The sequence below is a fragment of the Urocampus carinirostris genome, chromosome 20, assembly GCF_059441175.1.
Source record: "Urocampus carinirostris isolate Australia breed hairy pipefish chromosome 20, RoL_Ucar_1.0, whole genome shotgun sequence".
Lineage (NCBI taxonomy): Eukaryota > Metazoa > Chordata > Actinopteri > Syngnathiformes > Syngnathidae > Urocampus > Urocampus carinirostris.
This window is the reverse complement of record NC_142368.1, coordinates 10556309-10580070: the sequence shown is the minus strand read 5'-3', so window position 1 is coordinate 10580070 and position 23762 is coordinate 10556309. Positions and strand designations below refer to the sequence as shown.

At 40.7% G+C, this 23762-nt stretch overlaps 1 protein-coding gene across 2 annotated transcripts in view; it reads left to right on the top strand.

Annotated features, from left to right (window-relative positions):
- fam184ab (family with sequence similarity 184 member Ab) overlaps nt 1–23762 on the top strand; it is a 113438-nt gene that overhangs the window by 8942 nt on the left and 80734 nt on the right. The gene's annotated exons all lie outside the window — the stretch shown is intronic.

Sequence of the window (23762 nt, the reverse complement as noted above, 5' to 3'; positions counted from 1 at the left end):
CGTAAAAACCTAGTCATAACAAAAGTTGCTCTTTTAGGAATGCATTTTAAAACAGAAGCCCTTCTCACTAATCAGTAAAAATAAAGTAGCTGTTAGGTTAACCCCAACACTTATAATAAAACCTGCACTCAAAGAAGACACAGAGTCGTGAGTATAACTTACTTGCAAGGAGAAATGACCAGAGACCGCCAGTTACAGTTTACCAGACACTCTGAAAAAGTCTCTTTCGTCCTTGCCTTTTTATCGTATTAGGAACGCCCTAGTTTACATAAGGTTTCTTCTGCTAAAGGGAGGGGGAGTGACAAAAAAACAGTTGAGACCTGTTTTCACAACAACATGTTATCGTATCAATAATATTACTACTATTGAACTAGGCGAGAATGGCACACTAAGCAAGAATAGTATGCAACAGTAGAATAACATATTTACAGTTTAAATCCATCAGTAGCTGTAATGTTTAAATACGTTAGTGATCCCGATCTACACGGTTAAATAATTATCGTTATCCAGGATTATGTTTCTTATCAAACATTTGAGTATGTATTTCTTGTAGTATGTGGCTATTTTAAAGCAGATATAGGGGGTTGGCTTATGTGTGATGCAAATACAGGACTAATTGGTTAATTGACTGAGTTTTAGGTCAGTTAACCGATTGATTGTTGCTGCAATGACATATTGGTTGTTAGATTGATTCTTTGACTAGTTGGCAAATAGGTTGTCTAAATATTTGGCAGTTCTGGGTTGAATTATGACTGACTGTTTTTCGAATGGTCAGTGATTCGAGAACAATGTTGTAAAGATTAAAAGGATAACTGGCTGACATTTATCATTGTTTAGGATCGTGTTCCACTAAAATTTCAGGTATTTATTTCTTTTAGCACGTGGCCATTTTAAAGCAGTTTTAGGGGGTTGGCTTACATGCGTTGTAGGCTTATACACGATTATATACGGTATTACCGATCTAATCATTATGTAACAGTTAACATGATTTCATTTATGTTTTTGTACATTTACCGTATTTTCCGCACTATAAGGCGCACCTAAAAGCCTTTATTTTTTTCAAAAGCTGACCATGCGCCTTATAATACAGTGTGCCTTATTTATGGATCAACATTAAGTTTTCCAACTAACTTGCAGCCGCCGACTAGATTTTCCCCCGAACGCCAAGTAGTACGCGGTGTATGCTGGGATTTATTCACCGGCGTTTCATTGGCTAACCAATGTGTCAATCATCATTTGAATCGATCACTATTGGCTAAAGTTATTCGGAGGTCAAGGGGCAGATCCTTTTTTATCATTTACAGGCTGGCATTGGCTTAAACGGCGAAACAAAGCCTGCAATTGGCCGAAAAAGATGAATGCGTATAGCACGTGGCTGACGGCACACAGAAAGCATTTTTTTCTATTCTGTATTTGTAAATATTCTCCTGGATTTACTGCACTCACGGATATAAGAGGACATTGGCTGCACATTATTATGAACACAACGACTTCGGTGAGCTACTCCGGGTTTTATATTGTCCCTGTATCTTGTTTCAGACTGAACTCGATGTTTCTGTGATAAGCGGTGCAGATAATGGATGGAATGGAGTGTCTATTTTTAAATTCAACTCAATTCCAAGTGTTTATTGTCATATGCACGGTAAAGTTGCCAGCGAAAAAGAAAATAGAAACTAAGGAATGTGTGGCATTTCTTGAATCCCAAGACTTTAACCTTCCGAATGATGGAACGATGCATTTGAGTGACATCGTACAGACACTGTTTCCGTACATGTCTGAGACACGTATTTGCTTCTTTGCAAGCTTTGGGAATGTTAAGGGGGGTAATAAGTTGGACTGAACTATCTGACTGTTTTGTCGACGTTCCCATTGTAGCGCCTTATAATCCGGTGCGTCTTATGTATGTCAAAAATAGGACCAAAAAACGATTTTTTCGGGGTGCGCCCTATAACCCGGTGCGCCTTATAGTGCGGAAAATACGGTACTTCTAGGCTTCCATATTTTTTGGGCTACATTATTCCGCATTTTCATTAGCTGTTAGCTAGGCTGTTTGCTTCTATTACATGCCAAAACTACTTAACCTACTTTTAGTTTAAAGGCTTTTTCACTTACATAGTATGTGACGTTCAATTCTTGCATCCTTCTCTGTTGACTGTTGCTAAGCTATGTTCGGCAAGATTTTATTTATGCTTGAATTATTTATTACTTCAGCGAATATGCGAGTGTGACTTGTCAGTTGCATTACACTGCATCATCATCATCAGGGCCTGTTTCGATTGTATGCTCTTTGCAACTTTGTTATTATCAGTGACGTGCGATAAGGTTTGTCTCTGATGGAGTAAAGTCAGATTTATAAATAGTTGAACCTAGATCTTATTCATTATTTAATTGGCAGAGGAAAAAAGTAATATATAAACTGTACCCAAAAATATATTTTTTTTCTTTCCTTAACTTATAAATTAAGTGTATGCTCTGCTCCTTCTAAATGGAAGCAATGATATAGAGTTAATTCTCCGTTATGATAAAAAGTCTATGCAAAGAGAAAATCAATACAGAATAGCTTGGATTGCTGTTAGCTTGCTTATGTTATCGCTCATTCTATTTTTGGGGGCTGAAGTTGCTCTCACTATCGCCCTCTGCCATGAGGCAAGAAAACTGCGTGCCTCACTCTATATCTGCAAACGCTCAACAAGATAATACGCTACATACTAATTGTATTAATAATATTTATCAAAGACAATGGCGAAAACCACTGCGTTCACAAAAGAACACAAAGAGTCTTTTCACATTTGCCCGATAGAATCTTGATTATCCTCAAGACTTTTTGACAAACAGTATCTAAACTGATGAGTCAAAAATTGGACTTTTTGGAAGGTGTGCAGCCTGTTATTTTTGGCGAAAAATAACAGCATTTGAAAAAAAAGATCATGATGCCAACAGTAAACCATGGTGGTGCTAGTGTGATGATCTGGGGCTGTCTTGTTACCCCAGGACTTGGAAAACTCGCTGTGGAGTCGCTCATTCTATTTTTTGGGGCCGAAGTTGCTCTCACTATCGCCCTCTGCCATGAGGCAAGACAACTGCGCGCCTCACTCTGAATCTGCAGACGCTCAACAAGATAATACGCTACATACTAATTGTATTAATAATATTTATCTTAAAAAGTGAAAATTCAGCGATTTTTAAACAAGAAAATTCCTGAATTGTGAAGTTGAAAAGAAAGAACTTCAACACTGAATAAATAATCATTTAAAGCACAATTCAGAAACACGTCAGTACAAACAAATGGTTGTCCTTTATCAGAGCAGTGTTCGTCCCAAGGAAGACAAGCAGCAAGGCAACAGTGTCCAGAGCACCAGAGGCAAATAATAGTTATTAAAAAGACAGTCGAAAATATCTGAGATCCAGTGAGTCCAAGCAGAGACGTCAACAATCCAGAAGTTGATCAGGCGGTATTTAAAATCTGGTAGGTCAGGCAGGGGTTCGGTACACTGTGTAGACCAAAGGGTGCTTGGAATGTGACGAAAAAGTAAAAAAACTAACAAGGAACCAAGGAGACGAAGTTCTCATAAAGGGAAGAAGCCGAGTTGTAATATAAGGAAAAATCCTGGGATATCAAGACAAGTGACATCACCTGTAAGGAGTAAAACCCGGAAGACAGTGACCAAATAAGGTAAGGTCGGAGTGCAGGATCGCTACAAAAATCCCCAAAAACGTGTATTGCAAAAACGAAGCAATGCTGAATGTAATAAACGTGCAAAACATTTCTTTAAAAAACACTTTAGATTTCGTTCATTTTCGGAATCTTACAGTTGAGTATTTTGGTTTTTGATGTCATGTAGAATTTATTTACACTTTTTGCCCATTCCTTAACTCCCAAAATGTAGGAAGAGATGTCACAGCTTTGCCAAGCAGAGAACATGTTTAGTGCTTCACGGCATTCCCACCGCTCCGGCTTTCTAATCTCTATAAACGGCATTCTGGGGGAATGAAAAACCAGAGGAGATTAATGCTTGTGTGTGTGTTGTGTGTGTATTCTTGTCCCTCCAACTTATTAACCTCTTCAGAAAGGTTGTTCCTCTTCGCTCATTGTCACAATTCTTTGTCAGATTTCATTAAGATACTGGTGCTGTGGATACTCATAGACACATAAACACACACAACCACAAACTCTAGCCCACACAACAAAATCAGGCACACAAACTTAAACCGAGTGGTGACCATTGTTCCCTCTAATTTTCCACGGGTCTGAGCGTTCACACAAAGTCGGTGAGCAACGCTTGAAACAACAGGAGCAACAGCAATCCCAAGTGTGGCATTTAAGTCATTATCAAACATGTCCAAAACTTGACATTTTGCTGAGTTTCCGGCAATGCAAAATTATTTTTCTCTTTCGGATGAATTGACTCATGTACTATTGCAAAGGTTGTACGGCCTACAAACGTCGTTTGTTCTTACAATTCTTTCACAAGATATCCATTTCTTTTTATTTCCTGATATATTTTGTCGCATAATATTAACATTTTTGGGGGCTTATTTAGTCGGTTGCAAGATACAGAACTGTACTTAATCACATTTTTAGTGGAAGTACAATGTTGGCAACAACGTTCACTTGATATAATTGAATGCAACACAAACTTTTTCTTCCTTTTTTCCGTGTTTTTTTCTACTCTTTTTAAAATTCCTTTAAAAAAATCTCTGTGTTTATTTTTTCCGAGCTGTTACTTTTTTCTTTTTGTTCTCTGTTTACTTTTTTCCTACATTTCTTTCTTTTCTTTTTTTCTGGCTTTTTCTAAAATGTTCCTTCTTTTTTTCTTTTCCTTTTGTTTCTTTTTTTCTCAGCTTTACATTACTTTTTCATTTTGGTATTTTTTTCTTTTTTGTTCTATCTCCTCCCCTTCATTTTGTGCACAATTTTACATAATATTTGGTCGTGTAAGGATTAAAGAAGCAAAAACAAGCTGAAGAGCCGTTTAGGACCCGAAAGAGCCAGTTCCTTTTAGTGAGCCGAGCCGAAGAAGCCCATTCTCGACCAACTCTACTAACTTTACTCAACTTCGTTCTACTCTGACTCGACTTCAAAATACCGCATTTAGGACACAACGTCGGGGGAACCCGTGTATTTTGACCTTCATGCACTGTAACTTTGACTTAAGTCGCTTCCTAATTAGTAATTTTGAGATTTTTTAGATTTTCTTGTGCGAGCAGTGCACTGGTGGTGACCATAATTGAATAATAATCTAAATTGTCATTCTTTTCTTTGGATGAGTTATTTGTTCAGCTTGGCTGGCTATAAATCATCTCATCATTCAATCAAAATATGTTTAAGACACCATCTTTGAGGTTTTGCTGTCAAGCTGGACATGCTAAACGATAAAGCAGAAAATATGTAAATATTCATGAATATGTAAATCACAGGCGGCATTGGCGTTATGTCAGCAGGCCAACGTGTGATGGATGTCAGCACAAAATGGTGGCAGAGCATGACTCAGCACTCCCTCTCGGCTTTTGAAACACAATCGATTGCTCGCGCTTCGCAAATGTCACTTTGCCTTATGTTCGATTTAGCACCTAGCTTAGCATTTTTTATACGGAGTCAATTACCTTTTTGGTCTTGAAAAGGTATATTCCCGTTGTACAGTGTTCATTTTACCTCTGAAAAGTGATGGGTCCCGGGGACTCGCATGCTCAAAAATCTATGGGTCCCAACAGAGATCTATGGGTCCCCAAAATTTTGTGTTATCGAGGTTGAAATTGTAAATCGGCGACAAATATATAAATACATATATAAATCTATATATTTATTCAGTTTTAATCATCGCACTTAATTGGTAATCAAAAAAGTTATCACCTCAGATTTTTCAGTTCACAAAGATATTGTACATTATACAAAATAATATTGCTGAAATATTAGTCTATATATTCATGCAGTTTTAATCACTTCAGGTTTTTCAGTTCATATATTCTTTGTGGTTCCGATTTTGCTTTTCTGAAAGTTCGTATTGCGAAATGATTTATGCAATCCAGTTTTTTTGTCACGCTGGGTGCACGCGTCACAGAACATGTAGCCTCCATTATCATCCTCCTCATAGCGTATACAGGAATATAATTGAGTCCATTTTGGCAGAAAAGTCCTTTTCTTGCTAGGAGTATTCTTTTGTTTATCTTTCGTCGAATCGTTCGCTTCAAAACACGTGTTTTCCTTGCCTTTGCGGTCTTCTGAAGAATTTCTCTGCCGTTTTTTCGTGCCGGAATTATTGCCGTTGTTACCACTTTCTGTATTATGTTTCGACTTATTACAGACACTGAAGAAAGTTTGCCGAGATCTCGTTGCGACTCTAAAACAACAATGGCGGATCTGCCAGACGAAAAGTTAGGAGTGCGGTAAATCTTTGTTTAAAAAAAAAAAGTAATCGGGTCATAATGAAAGTTTGGTGTCAAAAAAGTTGCGTCCCGGGGACTCACGTTGATTTGACACAATGCGTCCCCAGCAAAAATGGACGCACGTAGAAGGGACGCAGGGACGCGGGCAAACGAGAACACTGGTTGTACTTAACATTGTAACGTCCTAATTTATTACATACCTGCTTCAGCGGTTCGAATTAGCATGTAGCTTTGCATTTTCTCTGAATTTAAATTATCATTTTAATTACAAAAGTTGGTTTTCTTGTGTTGCCTACAGAGACCTTTTTTATATAAAAGCGAAAACGGGTCTAAAATCTTCCTTCTGCAGTTAATTATCTTGTATGTTACTTACCAATAGCACTTATTAGCATTTTCACTTTAGCGAAAGATAAATGTCAAAAAAAACAAAATTCAAGAAGGGGGCAAATACTTTTTCATGGCATCAGTTTAATGTTTTCTTATCATTATTATTTTTTGCTGAGCACGAAGTGTCGTTTTAACTTGCGTTTCTTTTCGTCCAAATTAAACCCCGCTAGAGTCTTTATCCGCTTCATTTGGCGCCGCCGCTCTGTAACGAGTCCATCAAAGTCGAACGTGCAACAACAAAAGAGCGGTACAGTTTCCATGACAACAAACCCCCAGAAACAGAAATGTTCTACTTGCCGGGAAACTCTCAAAAGGCGCCAAAACATAAAAGACAAACACGCTGCTAATATGCTGACCTCATACGGCAGGAACTAATTAGCGGGAAAAACGTTTTTTACTTTGTACTACTTTGGTAACTTGGAACTCAAAAGTAGTCAAAAGTTTTGCATTTTCGGGTAAAAATTCCGGAACTGTGTGAATTCCTGTTCCTTTTTTGTTGTGCAAATAAAGAAATCTACTGTATAGACAGTGCCTAGCAAAAGTATTTTTTGTCACAATGCCAAATTTCAGGCTTCAAACTTAAAGCTAAAAAACTGAAAATATTTTTAGGAAAATGTAAGACACAATTATGTCATGACTGCCGATTCGGTGCACCTGCGACTGCTTAATTGGCGCCAACAGCCTGGACAGCTGATTGGCTGATGCACTCTTTTTAAACCCCCGGCTTCCAAGAGGAAGCCGTCAGATCGTTTTGCGAACTGTTGCCACCAGCTCAGGAGGCCCTTACGTCCGACTCTGTTCCTGCCCTGCTTTTCTCTGCCTGATCTTCGTTGCCAACCTGTTTCCGGACCTGTCTTTTCCCCGTTTTGCCTGCCTGTTACCCGATCTGTTTTGCCCCGTTACCTGCCTGGCTCCTGTTGCCGACCTCGTTTCTGAACTTGACACCGCCTTTGCTCTCCAGTCCCGGCCAGCGACTTGTAATACCCGCCTGTCTTCGATCCTCCTCACTAGACACGGAAGTGCCACTTCCGCATCTCCTGCTCCCCTTGTCCGTCAGCCATCGGATCGTGGAAGCAACCCCTGCTCTCCCTCTTTATTAATAAAAACTGAGAAAACGAGCGCTGTTGGGTCCTGTCTCCGTTCCTGGTTCGTAACAAATTATGAAGAGGAACCAAATCATTTCAACATGTTATAATGTCTCATCTCATTAGCCGTACCGCTTATCCTCATTAGGGTTGCGGGGGGGCTGGAGCCCATCCCAGCCATCTTCGGGCAGTGGGCAGGGGACACCCTGAACTGGTTGCCAGCCAATCGCAGGGCACACAGGGACAGACAACTCATTCGCTCATTCACACCTAGGGACAATTTGGACCGGCCAATCCACCTGAAATGCATGTCTTTGGAATGTGGGAGGAAACCGGAGTGCCCGGAGGAAACCCACGCAAGCACGGGGAGAACATACAAACTCCGCACAGAAAGTCTGGAGCTGGATTTGAACCCACGACAGGTTCCCATGACATGAGCTGTGCCGCACAAGCGCTAACCACTGCGCCGCCGTGCTGCCCATGTTATAATGTATTTACAAAAAATAAACTAAGGACTAAGTTTTGCCGCAATATTGTTCTGCTGTTCTCTCAACTCAACCAACAGACTCCAGATGTTCCCTGATGACCTCTGAATGATCCAATGTTTACTTAAATGACTAACAATGACAAACATTTAGTCTGTTTGAATGCACCTGCTCTGTGATTCAGATATCTGTGAGAGGAGCCAATGGGGAACAGACAGCATTAGGTAAGACGTAAAAAAACACACCAGGAAGGTATGGGATAAAGTTGTGGAAAAGTTCGAAGCATGAATGGGATTCAAGAAAATTTTGCAACATTTATTGCAAACCTACCAAGACATGGCTGTTCCTCTAAACTTCAACCCTGACTAGGAGAGAACTAATCAACCTATCAACCAAGAGGCGTATGATCACATTGGATGACCTGCCGGCATACACAGCTGAAATGGGACAGTCCGTGCATAAGACAACTATTAGTTGCACAATGACGCTAAACACAAAAAAATGCAACGGTTTCAAATCAACAACATTGGTGTTAAAATTGCCAACCCAAAGTCCAGACATCAATCCTATATAACACTTGGAAAGATCCGAAAAATGCTGCGTACAAACGATCAACATCAAACCTTAAAACCTTGAGCTCTTTTGTAACAATAATACACTTCCCCTAACAGTCGAATACGGATTAAACAACGTAAAAATCCCCCAAAATAACATTTTAACGAGTCAGCAACCCTTGTTGCGCCACACTCTCCCCCTCAAACCTAAATGTCTCCAGACATTTAGTTAAAAAGGCAACTTAACTACACACATTGACTTCTCCCTCTGAAATCCCACATGGTGATGTTCTAGACCAGGGGTGTCAAACGGGCGGCCCGCAGGCCGGATCAGGCCCGTTAATGGATTGAATCTGGCCTGCGAGACAACCCGGAGGGAAGCGCAAGAGAAAAACAAGCTGAAGTTTGAAATATGTCCACTTAATGTTGCCAAAGCCAGGTGCCTCTCACAAAGATGATGTACTTGTATGTATGTATCTCTCTCTCTCTCTCTCCTCTTTGTCTCTTTCTCTCTCTCTCTCTCTCCCTCTCCTCTTTGTCTCTTTCTCTCTCTCCCTCTCCTCTTTGTCTCTTTCTCCCTCTTTCTCTCTCGCTCTCTCTCTCCTCTTTGTCTCTTTCTTTCACTGTGTCTTTATACCTTATTTTCCCCTCTCTTTTTTCTTTTTCTCTATTTTTCTCTTGCTTTACCCTCCTCTCTTTCTCCCCTTTTCTCTTTCTCTCCTTCTCTTTTCTCTCCTTCTCTTTTCTCTCTTTTTATTTTTCTTTGGATATCTTTCTATCTTTCTCTTCCCTTCTCTCACTATTTCTCTTTGTATCTGTTTTGTTTCTCACGCTCTCTCTTTCTGTCTCTCGCTTTCCCTCTCTCTTTTCTCTCTCTCTCTCTCTCTCTCTCCCTCTTTCTTTCTTTGTCCCACCCTCTTTCTTTTTCTCTTCCTCTCTTATTTCTTTCTCTCTTATCTACTAGTCCGGCCCCCGAGAGAACGTTTGTTCCATCGTGTGGCCCCCCAATTTAAAATGAGTTTGACATCCCTGTTCTAGACTGTCCTAAGACATGTAAATTAACATTCTGTACTTCTGACAGTAATATTCATGAATCATGTTGTACCGATTCCGATCCGTTTCAATCCATTGCTCAGAACGCTAACCTTTCGAATGAAACAACGGTGACCCCAAAAGACCGCCACCCACCTCCTCTAAAGGAACAGCAGGTTCCTGTCAGGCTGGCAGTTTGTTAACTCACGAAAAGCAGCATATGCTGCACACAAAACACGGAGGCTGCAGGCTAACGTCAGCACAAACTGAGGGAAGCGCTAATGGAAGTGGGTCCTGCCCGTACGTGTGTATGCTTTTACTAGCTGTGGACATTCTCTTCGACCGTTGTTCCCTGTCCTACTTAATCTCAGTCCTTTTACTCGCCTGTTGTCAGTCCGTCAGCGAACCTCTGTTTCTACAAGGCAAGCACTTTGACTCTGACTCCCGTCGGTCCCGCTTTTTGCACCTGTTTTCCACCCGTCCGTTCCTGATTTCCCCGTTTGTCTCCGGCTATGACCTGTTTTTTGTCCCTGACCACGTTTTGCTCTCCCGTCCCGGCTTACGACCCGTTTTTGATCCCGACCACGTTTTGTTCTCCTGTCCTGGCTATCACCCTGTTTTTGACCCCGACCACGTTTTGCTCTCCCATCCCGTTCCTGTCAGGCTGACAGTTTGTTAACTGATGAAAATCAGCATATGCTGAACACAAAACACGGAGGCTGCAGGCTAACCTCAGCACAAACTGAGGGAAGCGCTAATGGAAGTGGGTCCTGCTCGTACGTGTGTATGCTTTAACTAGCTGTGGACATTTTTTTCGACCGTTTTTCCCCGCCCTACTTAATCTCAGTCCTTTCACTCGCCTGTTGTCAGTCCGTCAGCGAACCTCTGTTTCTACAAGGCAAGCACTTTGACTCTGACTCGATCCCGCTTTTTGCACCCGTTTTCCACCCGTCCGTTCCTGATTTCCCCGCGTGTCTCCGGCTACGACCTGTTTTTTGACCCCGACCACGTTTTGCTCTCCCATCCCGTTCCTGTCAGGCTGGCAGTTTGTTAACTCACGAAAAGCAGCATAGGCCTTACACAAAACACGGAGGCTGCAGGCTAACATTAGCACAAAATGAGGGAAGCGCTAATGGAAGTGGGTCCTGCTCGTACGTGTGTATGCTTTTACTAGCTGCGGACATTTTATTCGACCGTTGTTCACCATCCTGCTTAATCTCAGTCCTTTCACCCGCCTGTTGTCAGTCCGTCAGCGAACCTCTGTTTCTACAAGGCAAGCACTTTGACTCTGACTCCCGTCGGTCCCGCTTTTTGCACCCGTTTTCCACCCGTCCGTTCCTGATTTCCCCGTTTGTCTCCGGCTATGACCTGTTTTTCGTCCCTGACCACGTTTTGCTCTCCCGCCCCGGCTTACGACCCGTTTTTGATCCCGACCACGTTTTGCTCTCCTGTCCTGGCTATCACCCTGTTTTTGACCCCGACCACGTTTTGCTCTCCCATCCCGTTCCTGTCAGGCTGGCAGTTTGTTAACTCACGAAAAGCAGCATATGCTGCACACAAAACACAGAGGCTGCAGGCTAACATCAGCACAAACGGAGGAAAGCGCTAATGGAAGTCGGTCCTGCTCGTACGTGTGTATGCTTTTACTAGCTGTGGACATTTTCCTTCGACCGTTGTCCCTTTAGTATCCACTTGTGTCTGTTAGGATGATTTACGATATAACATGTCAGATATTATATTTTAAAGTCCTTTTTGTGCTTCTTTGCTAAGATTTTTATTAGCATTGGAGTGTCTTTATTATTAGCGATCACAATGTGATGTACATTGTTCACAATGAGATTACCCAAGGTACTTGAGGATAAACATGTAATAAAGGATTTTAAAGGGAAGTGTGTATTACAGTAATCCCTCCGTTATCACAGTTAACCCCCCACTAAAAGTGAAAATCTCTAGAGTCACACTCTCATATAAGCCCCAAATGGTCAAACATACCGAGGAAGAGTATACGGCTGTAACAAAATAAAATCTATAGATCTACAAATATATACTCAAACTACAGAATTGCAGTTGAATGAATGGTCTTTATTGTCATTATACAAAAGTACAGTGTAAGAAATTGATTTCAAGAGTGGTTGGTTAGCTGGAGGTTAGCGTCAAGTATCCCCGGTCTGAGCCAGGTCTCCACGATGATTGAAATACAACCGTCCCGAATGTAGCGGTTTCCCACAAATTGTAGGTCCAGGTCCAAGGGTAGCCTGTGAGGGATGTTACATAGGTTAACCATAGAAGTATTATGGATCTGCAGCCTCGCTGATGCCTTCTCAGTCACTTCCCGGACCCGATAGCAATCCACGGAGCACCTGCTTGTGATCAGCCTTTCTTTGTGTACTGACTTTCATCTGAGTCCCGTTTAATTGATGAACTTATCAATTAGGGCACTTTGACATGTGCGCTCGCCTTCCCCAGAATTCTGATTGACAGCATACAAAGCCCTCCCTATCCCGTGATAGCATTTGCTGTTTGATGTCTGCTCAGAACACAAAGCACCATACGTTGAGATCAATGACGACGAAGACGAAAGAAAGCTTACCACGTGTTGTGAGTCATCATTTTATTCATATTTAGTTTCTTTTGTCTTTTATGAGCATATTTGGTATTGGAGTAATCCAAAAGTCATTGAAAGTAATCCAGTTAAAGTAACCCTACCCAACCCTGCTAATGAAGTTTCCTTTGCCTGTCGGTGAATAACAGCCCTATATGAGGGCGGGCGGTCAGTGACATCATGCCATCAGGCTGAGGGTGGATTAGAGATTTGTAGCTTTGAGCAGCGTGCCGCCGGTGACTCATCTGACCTGATTTTGCATAGCAGCAGAAGCAAAATAAGCCACTTGGGTGAAAAAAAGCCATGAGACACGAGATGGACATGTGGCTTATGCGCTACTTGCAATATAAAGTGCAACTCGTTATGAGGCACACCCCTCAAAAATAGTCCTCTTTCATATAATTTTATTATATAAGGCACACTGGACTATAAGCAGTGTTAATTTTACCTGTGAAAAGTGATGGGTCCTGGGGACTCGCATGCTCAAAAATCTATGGGTCCCGAAAGGTATAGGTCCCCAAAATTTAGTGCGCTCCATGCCCTTACAAACTGTCGTATTTTCCCTTACAAAATACAAAAAAATCTTTTTTTTTTCCAAACATGTTTATTTATGTAGTTTAACATGTTATATTGTACATGTGTTTCCTTATATCATATATATTGTTAATGAACAATTTGTTGTGAGACACTGAGTTGCTCGACATGAATGAGGTTTATTATAAAAAAAAGTTCAAAAATAAAGTCGCTTGGACGTTCACTGTAGAAGGAAAAAATACATGCAAATATAATTAAGTCGAATAATACATTTTCTTATTCAAATTATGAATTCATTTTCTGCATTAACATATTGTTGGTAATAGACTGATTCAAGGGATAACCACAAACCTGTCTTTTTTCATTTTCTCCTTTAATACTTCCTTTTTTTCTTAACTTCTTTATTCAACATAATCATTCGTAATATAATGCATCAAAGCAAGTGAGCCGTTTGAGAGCCGGCTCTTTAACGAGTTGAGCCGAAAAAGCCGGTTCTCTAAAAAGAGACGGACTACACAACTCGAACTCGAGATCGGCGTGCAGACGAAAACTCGAACCGCGAGACCAAAACGACAATGGCGGATCTGCCTCACGAAAAGTTTGGAGTGCGGTAAATCTTTGTTAAAAAATGATAATGACAATTTTGTGTCAAAAAAGTTGCGTCCCGGGGACGCACGTTGATTTGAGACTATGCGTCCCCAGCAAAAATAATGCGTCCAGGACGCAGGGACGCGGGCAAACGAGAACACTGCTATAAGGCGCAGCAAATTCAAACTAATGTAAGAGATGCTGTATTTAATCATGTATAAACATTGTACATTTTATATACTTACGGTAAATATTAGTGCAATTACGGTCAAAAAACATCGCTGACCAAAATTGTAAAACACTGTTTGCAACGGGAATAGAACCCGGGTTTCGGTGGTAAAAGTGCCGCCATCTCACCTCTCGACCACTATTGAGACATATGAAGAGACATTAGATTTTACCTCGTTATCACCAGGTTTGGGTAGGGTTACTTAAACTGGATTACTTTCAATGACTTTTGGATTACTCCAATACCAAATATGCTAATAAAAGACAAAAGAAACGAAATATGAATACAATGACTAAATTTTGTGCAGGCTTGGGGAGTAACGGAATACATGGAACGGCAAAAATGATTTTTTTTCATTTTGTTTTTGTCACATTTTATGTTAGTTTTACCGGAGATCAAAGAGATCAAAGCCAGGAGAGAAAGCTTACCACGTGTTGTGAGTCATCATTTGATTCATATTTAGTTTCTTTTGTCTTTTATTAGCATATTTGGTATTGGAGTAATCCAAAAGTCATTGAAAGTAATCAAGTTAAAGTAACCCTACCCAACCCTGGTTATCACACTATTGTTAGTCAAGATGCCAGAAATTAATGTTAAAGAATGGAGAAAACACAAAGTTGTCCTGAAAGATATAAATCAATGCAATAAAAGCTTAACGAGGGAAACAACTCTTCGGTGTGTCTGATGACGAATCGGACTTGGTGTTTATTTAAATCTAGGATGAAATATCTGTTTTCCTCAAATATCTAACATTTGTTTCTGGCAGCCTAAAAACTGTGTGATAATGAGATAAAATGCCTTTTCATCAATATCGCTATTGGTGTAGTGGTTAAGTGTGGGTGTTCTCACCACTGCATACAAAGCTTTGTGATTATCATCAGCCATGTTTATTAATTGCTCAATCGATGCATAAATACGAGAGGATAGTGTAAAACCCCGTGTAATAATCAGGGTTGGGTAGGGTTACTTTAACTGGATTATTTTCAATTACTTTTGGATTACTCTAATACCAAATATGCTAATAAAAGACAAAATTACTGTGCATGAAGGTAAAAATACACGGGTTCCCCTGACGTTGTGTCCTAAATGCAGTATTTTGAAGTCGAGTCGAAGGAGAACGAAGTTGAGTAAAGTTATTAGAGTTTGTCGGGAAACCGGCTTCTTCGGCTTGGCTCACTAAAAGGAACCGGCTCTTTCGGGTCCTAAACGGCTCTTCGGGTTGTTTTTGCTTCTTTAATCCCAACATGGGGCAGCACGGTTAACGAGTGTGCGGCACAGTTCATGTCATGGGAACCTCCTGCGTGGGTTCAAATCCAGCTCCGGATTTCCTGTGCAGAGTTTGTATGTTCTCCCCGTGCTTGCGTGGGTTTCCTCCGGGCACTCCGGTTTCCTCCCACATTCCAAAAACATGCATTTCTGGTGAATTGGCTGGTCCAAATTGTCCCTAGGTGCGAATGAGCGAGTAAGTTGTCTGTCCCCGTGTGCCCTGCGATTGGCTGGCAACCAGTTCAGGGTGTCCCCTGCCCACTGCCCAGGAGATGGCTGGGATGGGCTCCAGCCCCCCCGCGACCCTAATGAGGATAAGCGGTACGGCTGATGAGATGAGATAAACTAAATATGAATCAAATGATGACTTACAACACGTGGTAAGCTTTCTCTCCTGGCTTTGATCTCTTTGATTTCCGGCAAAACTAACATCAAATGCGACAGAAACGAAATGAAAATAAATCCAAACAGCTTGCCAACATAATTTTTGCCCTTCCATGTATTCCGTTACTCCCCAAGCCTGCACAAAATTTTGTAATTTTATTCATATTTAGTTTCTTTTGTCTTTTATTAGCATATTTGGTATTGGAGTAATCCAAAATTAATTGAAAGTAATCCAGTTAAAGTAATCCTACCCAACCCTGGTAATAATGCACATGTATAAATACTGTATGCATTTCCAATAAACTCTATTTTGCAGTATAAAAGCACTTTTGAAATTCAGGCCAATTTATGTTTTTTAAGTGTGCCTTATAGTCCTTAAAGTACTGTGTGCTACTGCTTTGGTTTAGTCTTTTTTGTCAAGACCAGAACAGAGACATGACCCACTTGCGTACGTTTCTCTCAGTTTTATTGGGAAGAAGGGAATTTTCTTGCTTTGTTCTTTTTTCTTTTCCTTTTTTCCGTTTTCTTCATTTTTCCTTTATTTTTTCCACACTTTCTTCTGATTCTGCCCTTCTTTTTTCTTACTTTCCTCTATTTGTATTCTTTTCTCTTACATTTCTATTTTGTATCTTTTATTCTTTCTTTTTTCATTTTTTATTTTTCTCAGTTTCCTTTTCCTTATTTTCTTTCCTTTACAAAGAAAAAAGAGAAGCAAAACTCTCAGTCTGGTCATTTTGAGTCTCGGTAGTTTGTAATCTACCTTGTGCATTGTAGCACACCTTTTCAGTTACATTATATTTAGTGGTCAAATATCACACACTGTTCCTTAAACATCGAGGTAATTTCTTACTATCTATCTATCTATCTATCTATCTATCTATCTATCTATCTATCTATCTATCTATCTATCTATCTATCTATCTATCTATCGATCGATCGATCGATCGATCGATCGATCGATCGATCTATCAACACACAAAAAGCTCGCTCGCATCGCCCGATGTCCACTTCATAAAGCCCCTCTCTGCACTTACAGGCGACCGTGTCCAGTTGCCATGGAAACCTGCCAATCAGATACATATAAACGCATATATACGTGTGTAGGTGTGAAAAGAAAGTATTTAACCCCCCCGTCTGTGGCTCCCCCGTCTTACCTGTCTGTGCTGCAGGTGATCGCAATCTTCCCACTCGACTCTAAAAATATTCCGAAAATCTGCAGGGAGACGGCAAAGCTCCAGATGGACTTTTATCAGTTTTGGAAGGCAATGAAAATAAGGAAAAACTTGTGAAGTGCCTTCATATTTTTTTAGCTCTTGTCCTTAAAGTGAAAGTCAACCCAAAGGAGTCATTAAATATAATGTGGTCCCAACAGAGATCTATGGGTCCCCAAAATTTAGTGTTATCGAGGTTGAAATTGTAATATATAAATAAATATATAAATCTATATATTCATTCAGTTTTAATCATCACAGTTAATTGGTAATACAAAGCAGTTATCACATCAGATTTTTCAATTCACAAAAATATTGTACATTTTACAAAATAATATTGCTGAAATATTAGTCTATAGATTCATGCAGTTTTAATCACTTCAGATTTTTCAGTTCATATATTCTTCCTGGTTTGCTGTCCCGCCACAATTGTAATGCCTTCTCAAGGTTCAATTGCAGCAACGGAATTTCCATAGCGGATTGTGGTTTTCATTGTCGTTGTGCCGATCCAATGTGCTTTTCTGAAAGTTCGTATTGCGAAATGATTTATGCAATCCAGTTTTTTTGTCACGCTGGGTACACGCATCACAGAACATGTAGCCTCCATTATCATCCTCCTCATAGCGTAACCAGGAATATAATTGAGTCAATTTTGGCAGAAAAGTCCTTTTCTTGCTAGGAGTATTCATCTCATCTCATCTCATCAGCTACACCGCTTATCCTGAGTAGGGTCGCGGGGGTGCTGGAGCCCATCCCAGCAATCATCGGGCAGTGGGCAGGGGACACCCTGAACTGGTTGCCAGCCAATCACAGGGCACATGGGGACAGACAACTCACTCGCTCATTCACACCTAGGGACAATTTGGACCGGCCAATTCACCTGATTTGCATGTTTTTTGGAATGTGGGAGGAAACCGGAGTGCCTGGAGGAAACCCACGCTAGCACGGGGAGAACATACAAACTCCGTACAGAAAGTCTGGAGCTGGATTCGAACCCACGCAGGAGGTTCCCAAGACATGAACTGTGCTGCACATGCGCTAACCACTGCGCCGCCGTGCTCCCTAGGAGTATTCTTTTGTTTATCTTTCGTCGAATCGTTCGCTTCAAAACATGTGTTTTCCCTGCCTTCGCCGTCTCCCGAAAAATTTCTCCGCCGTTTTTTCGTGCCGGATTTATTGCCGTTGTTACCACTTTCTGTATTATGTTTCGACCTATTACCGACACTGAAGAAATTACCAATTTTTTGTTGATTTGCACCTAATACCAACTGTTTTTACGGAGGCATACTTCTCTTTCACTCGACAACCGCCACATCAAAGACGTCATCTCGAAGCAACGAGATCTCGTTTGCCGAGATCGGCGCGAGACCAAAACAACAATGGCGGATCTGCCTGACGAAAAGTTTGGAGTGGGGTAAATCTTTGTTAAAAAAAAAAAGTAATCAGGTAATAATGACAATTTGGTGTCAAAAAAATTGCGTCCCCAGAAAAAAATGATGCGTCTAGGACGCGGGGACACGGGCAAACGAGAACACTGATAGAGTTATACGTTTTATCTGTTTATAGCAGGGGTAGGGAACCTATGGCTCGGGAGCCATATATGGCTCTTTTCATGAGTACATATGGCTCCTAAATAAAATGTGACTGTTGCACATCTCTCTGTGGTGTTCCAAAGTCAAGTGATTTCACCCCGATTTTGGTCCATATAAAGCCGAAGCAACTTCATGCAGACGTTCGATAAGAAACCATTTAAACTGATAAATAAAAACGCTGGCAAACGACTTTGATTGGGTGAGCAGTAGAGGTGGGCGGATCCCTGCACACAGCGCAAGGCACTTCCTGCTCTCTCTCTCGCTCAGTGCAGTCTAAACCCAAAGTGAATATGACGATATGCTTTTCATTTGCAGTAATTTGTGACATTTTTACAGAAGAACTTTGCATGCACATTGTTTTGAAACCGTTATTAAGGACAAAATGTATGGAAAAAAATTGCCTCAACACTCATAACTTAAGGTGGAAGATGAATTGTAAATGTCATATTTACATTGATTTGGGACACAGGATTTGGCATTATTATCATTTCATACATTTGATGAAATCATCAAATGACACACTGTGAAATGAAATGTGCTGAAGATTTAGCTTTTGTCTAGAGAGTGTGTTCGGCAGTTTTTTTCAATTTTGTCGGAAAATATATGATGTGGCCCTCTTAATTTCTTTTTAAAACATTTTTTACATTTATGCCTCTTTGGGTGACAAAGGTTCCTGACCCCTGGTTTATGGGGTGTCTTTTTCGAGAATTTGTTGAGGAATGGATTCTTGCCAACGTCAGTTTCTGCCAAATCGGTCTAAAGTTTTACCCAGGTGGGTTCCAATGACGTTTGGTGAGGTTCGTGTCTGGTGAGGCTTAGATTTCGAAATAAAAGAACCAACATCTTATTCGTTGAACAACACTTAAACTGTAGCATAGAAAAAAAAATACTGTCCTACCTTAACCTTAAAATGAAATCTATGGGTTGCTCCTTTTGAATAAAAGTATCCATAGATAGTAAAAGCCCAGACCCGAATCCGGCCAAGAAATTCGAGCCAAGCTCGGGCTTAAAATGTCAATCATTAAGTACGGTCGGGCTTCTCTCTCGCCATTTTTTTGCACAGTATGCATTTACTTTTGCTAAAATGATTATTTACATGACGAGAATGCTTATCAAACTATCAGTTTGACTCAAAATAACTAAATCCCCAAAAATGTTCCTCCTCAGTGTAAAAGACGCGCGACTTCCTCCCTCCACCTCCCTTACATCAGACCTAATTTCTGCTTATTGCCAATCGCTAACAAAGCTTTACAAACTGCAGAATGTGATTTTCTATTCTGTGCCATTTTCTTCAGTTTTACTTCCGAGATGCGCACTTCAACGCCAAACTGTTCATTTAGGTGCACACTTAATTTGAGGGACTCGGCCCTAAGTAAACCCCAAGTTGCCTTGTTCAGCCGGAATGCAAAATTCGCCGCTGAAGTACGTCTGGCCGGAGTACAGCTTCGTGTTTACTTTGACGGCAAATTTAAGCTTCGGGTTTTTTTCAGGCTCGTTTATCAAATCAAGTTAATCCGTCAGGTTTGGGCTCGCTTGTTTTTCTATACCCGCGACTCAGGTCGGGTCGGGTTGAATTTTTTAGGCCCGATCTTACCTCTAAAATATAGGTAATACTCCATTATGGGAAAAAAATCCACGCACCTTGAAAAATGCTGGACTTGTTAGCTTGCTAATGCTATCAGTAATTCTATTGTTTGAGGATGAAGTGTGCGCCAAATCAGAACCCTTGTTCTCACTATCGCCCTCTACCAAGAGGCAAGATACAATTCAGTGATTTTCAAAAACAAAAGACCTGAAATTGTGAAGTTAAATGAGAAAGAACGTTAATACTGAATAAATATAACTATTTAATACAATTTTATATTTTATATATTTTATGTATTATATTTTGATGATGACAGGTGAGGCACTGCCTTACCTGCCTCCTCTGAAGTCCCTTCAGTCACTGCTTCTTCCAGGGTATCAGTTGTTGTTGTTTATTTATGACTTATTTCTATCTCCGCAATCAGAAATAGGCGCATGCGGCTCTCTGGCGCTCCACTTTTTTCAGAAATGTTTGACAATAGAAAACGATATGCCTTTCGTAGGAGGAAAGATATGATACAAGGGGTAGTCGTTGGCAGCAAGAAAAACAGGTCGATGGCCGGGACGGAGGAGCAAAAGCAGAAACAGGTCCAGAAAAGAGGTCGGCAACAGGTATCAGGCAGGAAACAGGGCAAAACAGGTCGATCGCCAGGACGGAGGAGCAAAAGCAGAAACGGGTCCAGAAAAAGGTTGGCAACAGATATCAGGCAGGAAAACAGGGCAGGATCATGTCGGAGCGTACAAAAGCTTGCCTAGCTTAGAGCATAGGTTCGCAGACGGTCTGACGGGTTCCTTTCGGAAGACGGGAGTTTAATAAGAGTCCAACAGCCAATCAGGTCCCGTGTCTGTTGGCGGCAACAGGGCAGCCGCAGGGGCCCCGAATAAGTAATCATGACATATTCATAACGTTTTTCGATGAATATAGATATCTACAGTATATATTTCCAGTATGTGTTGCCTTCCTTATGAGGCTTATATAAAACCTTTAATAGTTTGCGGTTCCAAACATATTTATTTTTGAGGGAGAAGTCCAATATAGCTCTTTTAACATATCTAGCATAAATAGCGAATAGCGAATATATAAAGCGAATATAGCTCCATTGGTTGTGAACACTGGGTTCTTGTTTCTTTCTAATTTAAGTTTTGTAGTCCATTTGGGGCTCTGTTGTTGTTTTTTCCATCCATCCATTATTTGCACCGCTTATCCACAGTAGGGTCGCAAGGGTGCTGGTGCTCATCCCAGTTATTGCCCGGCAGGGGGCACCCTGAACTGGTTGCAGGGCACAAAAAGACAGAAAACTCACTCACTCATTCACACCTAGGGACAATTTGGACTGGTCAATTAACCTGGCTTGCATGTTTTTGGAATGTGGAAGGAAACCAGAGTGCCTGGAGGAAACAGACGCAGGCACAGGGAGAACATGCCAACTCCACACGGGGATGCTGCTGTTGTGGAAAATAGACTTGCATTTGTAGAATAGAATTGCATACATTTAGAAAGAAATGTAGAAAGACTTGCTTACAGTGTGACAGAATGTTGACATCATTTTGGGAAGGTCCTTGGGACCTTCAAGGACTCTCTGAGCAAACTGAGGCGAACAACATGTCCTAATAAGGGTACGACAGCATCTTCCTTGTTGTTACTGAGGACTAGGGCCGCCTTTTGGGTTGTACTCAAACTGAAGCTATAAAAGCGTTGTTATGTCTGGAGTTCTCAGAGTTTCTTTGGGATGACGAAATAAAGAGCTCCCCCTCATGGCAAGCCCCGGTGTACTTTATTAAATCACGTAAGAGGACTTAAAAGATATCGAACCTGCATATTCCCCTACACTGCAGTAGCTAGACTTCAACCCTGAACCTCCTCACCGCGCTAATCACCCAGCCTCCGTGGTTGTTGTTTTTTGATCTACAATGATAACTGCATTATTCTGATTTAATAATTGCTTGATTTAAAAGACTAGAGCATAACTTAGAGTACAGTGCAGTTCTCCTTTCTTAGAAAACAATCGTCCGGATGTCTGCATCAGAGCTGATAATTATGCGTAAATGTGTGTTTGCATAAATAGAGGTATGAAGCTCCCATTTTGGCGCTCAGCCACTGCGGCAGCTGCCGCATCTTCGTTTTCTTTTCCTTCCCCTGCGCTTCTATCGCCGAGTTAGCTCATGTGGGGACTTCCTACCCGTTTTCGACTTCTAGATTAGTTTACACTTCTGGTGGATTAAAAAGTGATCACAGTGCTCAATGCACATAGAGCCGTCTAGGGAAATATGGATACGGGAATAATAAGGGAACGGAAATTTGTACGTGTTTATTAATGCCTAGGTGTAACAACTCATGTATATATTTTTATGTATTTATTTGTAATTCTCTTTTTAATAAAAAAAAAAAATAGCTTGTCACAGTACAATTGTATGTGTTTCATAAGCTATTTTTTCCCATTAAAAAAAACCTTTATACAGTAATCCCTCGTTTTTTGCAAAAGTTGCATTCCAAAAAGGACCCGCGAAAGTCAAAATACGCAAAATAGAAACCTTTATTGTTTTATTAAATACTCTATCATACATTGAAACCAAAGAACAAACCCTATTGACATGCTCACGCGTTTGTTCAACAAATCAAAGAACTGTTGTTTCCGTTGTGCAGTGGTAACCACATTTGCCTAACACAAGAAAGGTCCCCGGTTTGATTCTGGGTGGAAACCCAAGTTGGCCTGGAGCGGGATGGGGGCCACCAGGCTGTACTTGCCCAGGACACACCACAGGAAAGGGTGCGCCTATGACCCTAGCGGTTAAGGGATCCAACCAAATTCATTAATGTTTTTTCTTTTTACAAATACTGGAAAATATAACATTTTAAAATGATCTTTCCGCTGCACTATTGATTTCCAAAAAAGGATGGAAATTATTTTCGGACACAAACTGATTTTTTTTAACTTTAGATGATATTTTGTCGCCATCATGTGGACGTTATTCGAAAACAAAAACATGAAATAAAAATTCCAACCAATAAATAAAAGTACTGTACCTTATAAAGTTGTTTTTTTTTTATCTTACAAATAACTTCAGTAAGGTCAAATTATGATTTTAAAATTAATCTAGTTTTTATATTGCACTTTTGGTTCCAAAGAGGTTTTTAAAATGATCTCAGGACACTACTTACGGTTTTACTTCAGAGGAAATTATATCGCCATCATGTGGATGTTATTGGGAAACAAAAATGTCGGTTGGAAATGCTTTTACCTTCCTTAAGCATGTCGAGAGGTCCAACTTTGTTGGCGATAGATGGCATCTTCCTCTGCCTTTATGTGCTTTTGACGGTCCAGAACGTTTTGTTGACATGATGGCTTTTCGAGAAACTTGTGATTGTAAATAATTTCTGCATAATTTCGTCAAGCTTATGTACGTATAAAGCCACATTGTTGGGGCAGCAGTAGCTCAGGAGGTAGAGCGCTCGTCTTGGGATCAGGGATCCCAGTTCGAATCCTGGCTCGTCCGTGTTACATGTCGAAGTGTCCTTGGGTAAGACACTGAACCCCTAATACCCCAAATTAGCAGGTTAGCGCCTTAAATGACTGCAAGGCCGCTATTGGGAAATGTGGAGCACATTGTAAAGCGCTTTGGGAAGTCATTGACTTGAAAAGCGCTATATAAATGCAGATCATTTCATTTCATTTGTTATTGACACACAGGCAGACATGGGCAGAATGGGGGCGTGGCTACCTTTTAGCCAATCGGAATGCAGAACATCCCAGGAAGTAGCATAACATTGAAAAGTAAACCGCGTTACATTAAGGGATTAACGCATTTCTTATTATTTTGGACTAAATGAAAACAATTGTAGCCAA